This window comes from Lissotriton helveticus, chromosome 2_1 (assembly GCF_964261635.1).
Source record: "Lissotriton helveticus chromosome 2_1, aLisHel1.1, whole genome shotgun sequence".
NCBI classification, from domain to species: Eukaryota; Metazoa; Chordata; class Amphibia; order Caudata; family Salamandridae; genus Lissotriton; species Lissotriton helveticus.
The window spans coordinates 1,555,484,135-1,555,496,296 of record NC_136059.1 but is presented as its reverse complement, the minus strand read 5'-3'; positions in this window follow the sequence as shown (position 1 = coordinate 1,555,496,296).

Sequence of the window (12,162 nt, the reverse complement as noted above, 5' to 3'; positions counted from 1 at the left end):
GCTCAGAAGAAACTCATCGCAGAGGAGCCGAAAGCAAGACTATCTCCATCAACCACATCCTCCTGTTGACTGGTCTGACCATCACCTAGTCCTCTTTCACATCAACCAGTCGATCTTGACCAATCCAATTCCCAAGCTATACCCCCCAAAATGGGTCAGGAACACAGCCCAAATACCACGAGCGGACCTAGAAGAAAGAATCAGCTTTCTGCTACCCTTTTCTACTGATCACCTCTCAACCAACAATCTCACCTCTCTCTACAACGACAATATGACTCTTACCCTGGATCAAATTGCTCCCTTGAAACTAAAGAAATCTAGGAACATCCCATCCAGAACATGGTTCACCACTGACATCAATGACGAAAGAAGACTACTCAGAGCCGCAGAAAGAACCTGGAGGAATAACCCCTCAGCCCTCCACCGCAAACAACTCCAAGCAACACGCAGGCTATAAAAAAAGCACATTAAGATCAAAAAGTCAGCTTTCTTCTGCTCGACATTAGATAATACAAAAAACCGACCTAAAGAACTTTTCAGTATCATAAGAAATCAAACCTCCAAGCCTACACCTCCTTCAACCCAGGCATCCAAAGCTCGATGCGACAGCTTCGCAACCTTTTTCAACGATAAAATCATCGCCAAGATCGACCTTGCACTTGGCTTAAATCCCATCTCCTTCAGCGAGATAAAAATGTCCAAAACCCTGGTTAACGCTTCCGTGAATTCTCCAAAACAGTGGTCATTATTCATTCCCATCCGGGAAGCAGAGATAATCAATCTAATCGCCAACGCCAAGCCCTCAACTCATGCCCTGGTCCAGCTACCACCTCACCTGACCAAAGACTTGAAGCTAGTCCTAGCACCAATATGGTGCAAGATTATCAACAGCTAATTGAGCTCTGGAATCGTACCAGATTGCCTCAAGGTAGGGCAAGTCACACCACTATTAAAGAAACCAGGGCTAGACACTGAAGATCTCAACAATTTCAGACCTGTCTCGAACCTTCCTTTTTTGTCCAAAATCATGGAAAGATGTGTACTCCCACAGCTAACCTAACACTTAGAAAACATCAAATTACTAGATCCCCACCAATCGGGTTTCAGAAAGGGATGCAGCACGGAATCAGCAATTCTTAATGTCATAGACGACCTACTCATGTCACTCGACTCGGATCAATGCTGCCTTCTTATCCTCCTAGACTTATCGGCTGCATTCGATACAGTAAATCACAACCTGCTCTTAAGAGTTCTTCAAGAAAGGGCTGGTCTGCAAGAGACGGTCCTTCACTGGTTCTCTTCCTTTCTTCACAACCGTTCACAAAGAATAAAAATCAAAAACTTCGAATCAGACCTTCACCCTGTCATCAGAGGTGTTCCACAACGGTCTGTACTCTCTCCCCAGCTCTTCAACATATACATTGAACCCCTCACTTCTCTACTCAGAAAATCCAACATCCCCTTTCATCTATATGCTGATGACAAGCAGCTATATCTGGAAACCACCTCAATTGATGACATCCAGAGACTAAACAACACGCTCAAAGAGGTCCAACACTGGCTCACAACCAATCACCTGAAACTGAATCAAGAAAAAACAGAAATATTACTCATCTCGAAGAAAGATGATAACCCACAAATCAAAGAATGGCTCAAAGCCATCAATGCCCTCAATGGTAACCTCTCCTTGGCAGACTCGGTGAAATCTGTAGGGATCACCCTAGACCCAAAACTGGACATGAAGAAACACATCGCAAGATCCGCAAAAAGTGCCTTTCTCAACCTAAAATTACTATACAAAATAAAACCCTTCCTCCCACCTAAGGACCTCCAACAAGCCACCCAAGGATTGGTCCTCTCCAGAATAGACTACGGGATTGCTACCTTGACGGGGACAGCAAAAACCCACCTTGCCCCCTTGAAGACTACACTCAATGCAGCAGCAAGAATGGTCCCCGGAACTAAGAAGTTCGAGCACATCTCTCCAGCCCTCAGAGATCTCAGATGGCTCCCAGTGGAGTTACGAGCCAGCTTTAGAACAGCCTGACACACCCACAAAGCCCTGTATACAGGTAAACCAGAATATCTGATAATAGCAAAAGGACCCGCACAAGGGAAATTATACATACATTATATTTTTTGCTAAATTATGCAATAGTATTTACATATATACAATTTTAGCGCTTTCCAAGAAGAAGTGAGGTCCAAATCTTGACAGTTATGAAGTAGAGCTTTTTATTCAAAGACAAGCATGGTGAAAGTTCAAGAAATTGCTAGCAGCCAACGCGTTTCGTCACCACTGTGACTTCTTCAGGGCTCTAAGGTTGGTTGAGCTGTGAAACATAAACCTTGCGTCTTTTGAACCAAGATATGTCAATCTGACCACAAAAAAAGAATGTATTCCTTCTTCCAATTCCTTTTGTTTTTGATCTAACTTCTCAGTTTTCCTCTAACGTACAGCTTTTAGCAGTATTCCCATCTGTATCACCGGGATCTAAAAGTATACAATTCGAATATCAGAAGTAATATGATATATTAAGCGTGGCGTCTTTCTCGTTTTCTGTCCTACGAGTTCAATGGTTGTAATTACGGGACCATCAGAAATTTCTTCAGTAAGTATTGGGCATTTTTACAGTGCTCCCGGATTATAGTACATCGTCCCTTCCCACCCAAGCATTGGTCCTCTCCAGAATAGACTACGGGATTGCTACCTTGACGGGGACAGCAAAAACCCACCTTGCCCCGTTGAAGACTACACTCAATGCAGCAGCAAGAATGGTCACCGGAACTAAGAAGTTCGAGCACATCTCTCCAGCCATCAGAGATCTCAGATGGCTCCCAGTGGAGTTACAAGCCAGCTTTAGAACAGCCTGACACACCCACAAAGCCCTGTATACAGGTAAACCAGAATATCTGGCCGATAAGCTCAAAAGGGCAGGCCAGTCCAGAAACCTCAGAAGCTCCAGCTCTCTACTGCTTATCCCGCCAAAAACTCGCAAACATAGAACCACTGCCAAATCGTTTGCTGGAAACGCACCTAAAATTTGGAACTCCATCCCACCCCACATCAGAACAATCACCTCGTTTCCAAAATTCAAGAGCCTACTCAAAGCCCTCTTCCTCGACCGCCCTCGAGGGAACTGACAGACCCTGGTTAGGCACCCAACCGACACTCTATCTTTACTAATACCCGAGACTGACAACATGGTCGCAGCTCAAGAAATCCGTTTGTGTATAATCATTCTGATTACCGATTACCTATGATTACTATCAGATCCTTCCTTCTGATGCAGTTCGAGAAATCCTTGGGTGTTTAAACTTATTGTCTATCAGACTATCAGTTCCTATCATCTGACACAGCTCAAGAAACCCTTCTATGTATAAACTTTTCTATTACAGACTATGGATGGATGAACTTGTGACCAAATGCCAGTCCCTCGCCCCCTTAACCTTTATGTTCCCCCAATCTCCTCTATCTCATGTCTGGTCAGTATTGTATCTGCTGTGAAGCGCTCTGATACTCTATGGTCTAGCTAGCGCTATATAAAACTACTAAAATAAAAAAATAAAAAATAGCAAATCTTAACTGTACTTACCAGTTACCTGCATTTTCTCCCATAGGAAACCATTGACTGATTTTCTCTGAAATGTCTTCTGTCGATTTTTGCAAATTACAAATATTCCTCAAAAATCGTACCAACTACTGTAACGTAAATACTTACCTGTCTTAGGTAGAGGTCCCAGTCCTGGACCTAGGAGCCCAGTACTGGATTACAAAAGTAACGAGAACCTACTTTACCTGTGACTTGAAATTCCTTCCATAGGATAACATTGCTAGTTTTTCTCTGAAAAGTTTGTGTCAATACATTTATACCCTTTAAAAATTACAACTGTAACCAAAACCCTTTTACTTGACTGTTTACAGCTTAGGTACCGGGACAGAATCCAGGATCCAGTCCTGTGGTTAGCAAAGTAATCCTGCAAGTAATCAATTGCATTTTTATAGAAAAACTCATTGAGCTCAATGTTAAATTGTGTTTAGAATTGTGTTGCCTATTGTAACCCCAGTTATTATTGTACTTACCAAGTCTATTGCCTCCCTGCAAAGTAATTACCAAAGTCACTCATATTGAGAAAAGTATATTTTGATACCTGTTGGTTCTAAAATAAAACAACTATATGTTTTGATATAAAAACAATTGTCCTAGAATTCAGTTCTTGTGTGTGAAACCTTTTGCTGACTGAGTGCGTACATCGAATGCTTTACACTGTCCTCTGATACTGCCTTACTGCTCGACCAAGCTACCACTTTAGAGAGTAAGGTCAGATCTGACTTTAACCTCTGTTATACTTCTGGAGATTGGGGACTCTATACACACTGTACCTTACTTGGGTCCAGTATATATAGAACCACTTTCTTACAAATGGGTCTCGCATTTAAGCGAGACCTATTGTATTGCAAATGGTAGGCATCACAGACAACGGGTGGGAGGGAGAGCTGGGGCAAGAAGGCAGAGGAACGGGACAGGGAGACTGCACGGATTGCGGGAGGGCAGGGGGAAGAAGGCACAGACAACGGGAGGGAAAAGGCACAGACAACGGGAGGAAAAAGGCACGGACAACGGGAAGGTGGGGGGAGACGGCACGGACAACGGGAGAGAGGGCGGGGAGGGAGAGAAGACACGGACAACGGGAGGGAGGAAGGGGAGAGTAGAGAAGGCACCAAAGCATGTTGTGCCTGCGATAGGAGAACCTCATTAAAGAAAATAGTGCTCACAGTTTAAATAACAGGCATGTGTAACAACCGAAGTAAAGGGGCCAGTCGCCATGGAAGATGACAAATGAAGGAGGCTGTACTAAGGAGGGACTAACAAGCCTATTGATGAATTATAAGCCAGCATTTTGGACTGACAGTGACACAAGCCAATGGCAAATATGGACGGAGTGTGGGCGGGGCTTCTATTCCGTACTTTACAATATGTCTCGCAGAGCAGCACATGTGCGCTGGCTCTAGGCTCGACCTAAACAGTGCTTTAATTTTTTCCTGCACTCTTCTCAACATCTACATGATTTGTCATTGACATCTCCACTCCTCTCATCTCTGTGCAGTCTTCAACTGTTTTTCTTGACAACAATCGATACATTGATCTCAACACTACTTAAGAACACAATGGCGTAGATAAGTAACTAAAGATGATGACCATGTACTTGGTCATTGTAGATTTACGTTGAACATCAGGGCTGGTAATACCCATCCTCTGGTTGACACCCAAGAGAAAAATGTAAATAAAAGAAAACGGGGACAGTTCCGGACCCAACACCTAGATAGTGGAATTATGCACAGCAGGTAATCCAGAATCCATTCATACTGCAAGACTATATAATCCTAAAGCTCTACACAAAGCTTCATGGATTCCAGCATAGCCTCATTCAATGGGCTTTCAAGTAAGCGCCCCATTCCCTCGTTGCAAACTGAAATTATATCTTCATTGTTACTGGGTTTTGTCCAATAGAGTTCCCTGAGAACCTGGGGGTAGGTGCCCATCTTCGATTCCTCCTCATTCTGGGTGGTAAATTCATTGAGGCACCCAGAGTCACTGCATTTGAAATGTGCCTCACTGTCTGTGTAAAGCGGGACCAAAAGGAAAAGTCTACCTATCCTCCTGCTATTAGTTCATAATGGCATTCAGGCATCACTGTAGGGTGCTGGTTCAGATACTCTGCAAAAGACAAGCGTGGATTTGAAAAATAAATTCTCATAACTTTCAGGCAACAGAGAGAAACTACTCCTTCTCATGGAAGTTGTGGAATTTGGTCAAAACACCCCTTGGCCATTACAAAATCCAGGCAGTTCTCTGGCCCATTTAATGGACCAAGGTGGTTGTCACCCAACATGGTGGAGAAAAGAAAAATGTTGAAGCAGTGGTGGCCGGCATGGCTCGCGGGTGGCAGAGTGGGTATGGGCGGGCAGGGGGCGTGAGCGAAAACAGTGTGCAGTATTTAAAAAAAACAACAATTAAACACTTACCTTGCAGCCCTGGGTCCTGCGCCTCTGCTCCTGCTCTCATCGGACTCAAGGCACAGAAAGCACAGTCAGGCTCACCTGGTCAAACTCAATGCTGCAATGCAGCGTGGTGATTTGTGTGAACATCCTGGTTCGATGCACAGCTAGGGAATGGGGGCCTGGGAATGTTCTCCACACAGGCTGTAATAGAATCTGCATGGAGAAAAGGGAAAGTGTGCATGACTATTTTGGGCATCGCAAGAGGGGCTGGCAAAACAGTCATGTGCACTTAGGAGTGGGCAAACCCCCTGCCCTGCTCCGAGAGCACAGCAGCCCCACCCTCAAAGCAGCAGGAAACATAAAATGATAACTTAGTTATTATCATTTTAGGTTACCTTTACTTTGCACTGCTTAAAAGCAGTGGGGCAAGGTTCCTCTGCCAAAGCGGAGGAGCTGCCCATGTGTTGAAAGCTGCTAGATTCTGCTCCTTCATTTCCTCTTGAAGGCTCTGATTATCACGTTCTCCCTTCGGAAGGAGTTCTTCAACTATTTGCACTGCCAATGGGCTGGAGAGGACAAAGTTCACAGATATGACTTTATGGGCTTCCTCTTATAGGTTATCCACGTGGACCCTGGTGCTTCTATGCTAGCACTCAGTGTCCTGGTTTTTGTGCTCAACACCTTGACCTTGGAGGCCATGTCTTCTCCCCTTTCCTAAATACCCTGTGAAATATCTTCTTTGATTCAGTCTCTGGGGTACTTTTTGCTAGATAAAAAGGCCTTTAGGTAGCATTTTGTAAGAGACATTTTTAAATAAGTTTTAGAATGCATAGGTAAGGGTGCGTCAGAGAAGTTCTATTCTCGTAGAGGTTTAGCATAGTGCAAAGTGCAACACTGTAAGTCAGTGACTAGAGTGTATTCAACAGTATCAAGTTCCAGGGCCTCCAGGAAGGAAGAAAGTATGCAGAGACATTGTGCAACAGACCCACACAAATATGCCAAATGTCTAACTAGAAAGCTATCAATAGAGTACTCATTCAGTCCCAGAGGATTAGCTGTGCGCAGTGGTTCAGCTCTCAGAAGCGGATAACCATTTGAAAGGCTTCGATCACAGTAATGAAGAAAGTTACTTACCTTCGGTAACACTTTTTCTGTTATAGACGCTATCTAACTGCAGACACATGAAGCCGTTCCTCTAGGCTATCAAACGATCACCCAAAATCATACAGGCAAAAAAGGAGGTTACCTAGCTGTTTTGTTCAGGCAAACATTACATATCATTAAAGTTGACGACCTCTCCATAAAGAATTGGGAGGCTCTTCTCACCAGATGCACTCCTACACCGTAACTTTCTGCTCTTTTACAGACCTCCACCTAGCAAGGCAACATTCCCAGACACACTTCTAGACACAGTTTCAAACCTGATAACAATACACTCCAAACTATGCGTTCTGGGTGACCTCAACATTTGGTTTGACAAACCCAATATGGCCCATCCGAAAAAAAAAATATCAGTGGCCTAGACGCACTGAACCTACATCAGATCATCTACAAACATTGCTGGGCACATCCTAGCTGTCATTTTTGCTAATACCAAACTAGTTAACTTTCAAACTATAATTCCAGTCACATGGTCAGTTATAGTTTTCCAACATAAAACGACACTAAGCGACTCACCTTAAACCACCTTACGTGCATCCACCTATCGACCGTGGAACAAACTCAATTTGGAACACTTAGAAACACAACTAACATCCAGTACAGATCTGAAAACAATACATTCTGTTAAAAAACTATACGAGTGGCTACAAGAAGCTTTTGATATCCCTATACCACTCAAAACCTTAAAACAGAACAAAAGAAAACTAGCACCTTGGAGAAATACAGAGATAAGACCTAAAACAACAAAATAGATAGCTGCAACGTGCCTGTCTCAAAACAAACGCCAACCATAACAAACCTCACCTACAGAAAATTAACAGATTCTACAAGTCCGCTATCAAAAATGCAAAGAAAAAGTACTAATCAGACAGAATTCAAAATGCTAAATGTGCAAATAAAGAATTCTATAAAATACTCAAGGAATTTCGTAAACCAACTTGCCTAGAAGGAACTTATCCCATTAATCAAGATTTCACAGACAAACTGGCAAATCGTTACACGGACAAAGCAGACACATTGGACTCTTACTTAAAACAGAGACAAAGCACCAGCACTGGCCCTTTTACAAAACAACAATCCAAGAATGCTCTAACCCAGCCTCCGTTCCTTCCAGCACATTTCACACGATGAATTTAAGGACCTGGTCAAAGCAAGCAGGCCTGCCGGCAGCCCTTCCAACCCATGTCCACTGCAAACTTTCAATACAATTCTTCTAACATCCTCTGCTGCCACTCCAGTAAGAAGAATCATCAACGATTCCTTAACTACCAGAATATTTCCAGAAGAACTCAAAAAGTCATACATACGCCCTTTACTGAAGAGAACAAACTTGGACCCACTGAACTCTGACAACTACAGACCCGTTACTAATGGACCTTTTCTGGGCAAACTGATAGAAAGAGCAGCATTCGCCCAGTTGTCACAATCATGGAAGTGAATGCCATACTTTCAGACTTCCAAACAGGATTCCGTCCAGGAAGAGGCACAGAATCTGCCCTCCATGCCATCTGGGATGACCTGAAGAACACAGTTGACCCCAACGGGGATGCTGCACTACTCCTCTTGGACCGCTCAGGTGCCTTTGACATGGCTGACCATGCCACACTGATACAAAGACTACAAAGCCGGCATAGAGGGGACTGCTCTAGACTGACTTGCATCCTACCTTCAAAACAGAACTAATGTCATCCATACTCCACATAAGCAGGGGTCCCTCAAGGCTGTATCATCTCGCCCATGCTTTTCAACATCTACATGGTCATTACCCGTACTGATCAATCAGTTTCACCTCACATGCCATAACTATGCAGATGATACCCAAATACTCCTTCAACTGGAATATCCCAAAGACATTGGAAACTCGCCAATTTTTAGTTGTCTTAAAGCCGTGGATCAATGGATGACTTGGAGCTATCTGAAATTGAATGCTTCCAAAACGGAAATACTCACGTATTATATTGTATTGTAAGTGTATTTATACAGCGCTTACTACCCCTGACGAGGCGTCAAAGCGCTTTTTCGGCGAGTAGCAAGCTACTCCGGGACCCATAGAGGATTAGTGTTGAATTAGTATAGTGAAACATGCAAGTGCATTTTAAGTGGTGGATAAGTTAGTCAGTTAATTGGATTTGGAATGATAGCAGAAGGATAGAGGAGGACAAAGGTTTGTATTTATATAGCGCTTGTTGACGCACGCTATTCAGGAAGCCTACAAAGGATTAGTGGTGAATTAATATGTTGAAATATGATGTAATTTCAGGGGTGGATATTAGTCAGTTACTTGGAGTGAGAAGGTTAGCGGAGGGATAAAAGGGGAAGAAAGATTTGCATTCATATAGCACTTGTTACCCCTGATGGGTGTTGCAGTGCTTTTCTGGCGAGTAGCACGCCACTCCGGAACCCATAAAGGATTACTGTTGAAAGTTAGTAAAGTAAAAAATATGAATTAATTTGAGTAGTGGATATGTTATTCAGTTATTTGGGTAGTATATTAGTATAGTTTAATATGGAATTTAAGAAGTGAACATGTTAGTCTGTTAATTTCGATTGAAAAGGATAGTGGAGGGATAAAAGAGTGAAGGATTTAAAAAAAAAAAAAGGTTTTAGGTCTTAGCAGTAGGAGGAGGCTTTTGGGTGAGTAAAAATGAGTTTTGGAGTGGAGGACTCCGAGGGAAGAGTTTAGAAAGGTTTGTTTTAGGGGATCGGTATAGTAAAAGAGGTGTCAGATGATGCAAGGAGGGATAGAGTAGGAGAGAGTCTATAAAGGGTTGTTTTGGCTATCATAGTAGTGGTATGGGGTTTGGGATAAATGAGAGAGTGGATATATTGATAGATGTATAGGATGAGAGATGGGGTAGTGCATTGGAAGGAGTGGTAGAAGAAGTTTGAGATGAGTCAGAAGGTTGGGCTAGAAGATATATTGAGCGAAGTACAGGCTGAAAAATAGGGTAGTGCATTGGAAATGCTAAATTAGAAGAAAGTGATAAATATATAGATCCATAATTACATTGAAAGTATATAGATACATAAAGGAGGTAAGTATATGTAGATTAAAGATATTGATAGAGGCGCAGGAAGAGAAACAGGGTAGTGTATTGGATATGCTTTTTCAGGAGAAAAGTAACAGACACACAGATCCAAGTACATGGAAGGTACATAGATGCACAATGGAAGTAAGTACATGTTGACCAAATATGATTATTTTTTTCTCAACAACATAATTATTTTACATGTTTATACAAAGTAATACACAAAGATAGGTACATATCTATAGTGAAAAAAATGCTTGTATACAGAGGAATATACTGTAAACTTCTGTTTGCGTATGGTGCTTATGTGGGGAAGAGCCAAATCTTGAGTAGTTTTCTGAAGATAAGGTGGTTGTCGGTGGACCTTATGTTGGGGGGTAAAGAGTTCCATAGTTTGGCTGCTTGAACAGAGAAGAATGTGCCACCCATGGTTTTTTTCTTGTATGGTGGGATTTTGAGGCGAGATGCTCCTTTAGAGCGGAGGTTCCTTTGTTGAATGTGTTTGGTGATTTTATTCCTGATGAAGAGAGGTCCCATTCCATGTATTGCTTTGTGGGTGATACAAAGCAGCTTGAACGTGGATCTTCTGGCAACCGGTAACCAATGCAGGGCTTTTAAGGCAGGGGAGATGTCGTCTCGCGGTTTGATATGCAAGAGTAGTCTAGCAGCCGAGCTCTGAATCCGTTGTAGTCTTTTCATGGTCGTTAAAGGTGATCGGTGGTAGAGGCTAATGGCGTAATCGAGTTTGGACAGAACAAGAGAGATGGTAGCTTGGACCTTGTGTGGAAATCCCAAATGAGGGAAAATTTGTCGCAGCATTTTTATAGTAGCAAAGCTTGATCTTGCTAGTTTATCCACTTGGGCATTCATCGACAGCTTGGAGTCCATGGTCATTCCGAGGTTTCTTACTTCCTTAGATACTTTAGGCAGTGATCCCAGTTCATCAGGCCATGCGGCAAGCGGGTTGTAATGTTTTTTCAGTTTTTGAAGCATTCAATTTGAGATGGCTCCAGGTCATCCACTAATCCACGGCTCTGAGACAGCTGAAAATTGGTGATTTTCCAATGTCTTTGGGGCATTACAGTTGAAGGAGTATTTGTGCATCATCTGCATAGTTATAGCACGTATGGTGAAATTTATTGATCAGTACTGGTAATGACTTCAAGTAGACTTCAAGTAGATGTTGAAAAGCATGGGCTTTGTTTTATGTCTTTTATTTCTTTGTTTTCTTCTTCTTTTGGTCTGTTGTGTGGTTTTGAGTGGTATCAGGATGTCAAAAGCTTCCTGTAGCCACTCATATAGATTTTGAACAGAATGTATGGTTTCCAGATTTGTACTGGATGTTAGTTGTGTTTCCAAGTGTTCCAAATTGAGTTTGTTCCACAGCTGATAGGTGGACGGATGTAAGGTAGTTTTAGGTGAGTCGCTTAGCGTTGTTTTCTGTTGGAAGGCAAGAAAGTGGTGGTCTGACCATGTGACTGGAGTTAAAGTTTCAAAGGTAACTAGTTCAGTATTAGCAAAAATGACATCTAGGATATGTCCAGCGGTGTTTGTCGGATTGTGGACAATCTGATGCAGGTTCAATGCGTCTAGGCCGGTGATTATAGTTTTTGGATGGGTCATATTGGGTTTATCAAACCAAATGTTAAGGTCACCCAGAATGCATAGGTTGGAGTGTATTGTTATCAGGTTTAAAACTGTGTCTAGAAGTGCGTCTGGGAATATTGCCTTGCTAGGTGGAGGTCTGTAAAGGAGCAGGAAGTTACAGGAGGAAGACTGTGTAGGATTGCATCTTGTTAGAAGAGCCTCACAATTCTTTATGGAGAGTTGTACATTTTAGTGATATGTATTGTTTGCCTGAATACAACAGCTAGACCACCTCCTTTTTTGGCTATACGATTTTGGGTGATTATTTGATAACCTAGAGGAATGGCTTCTTGCAGGACTAGAGCCATATCTTCTCCCAAC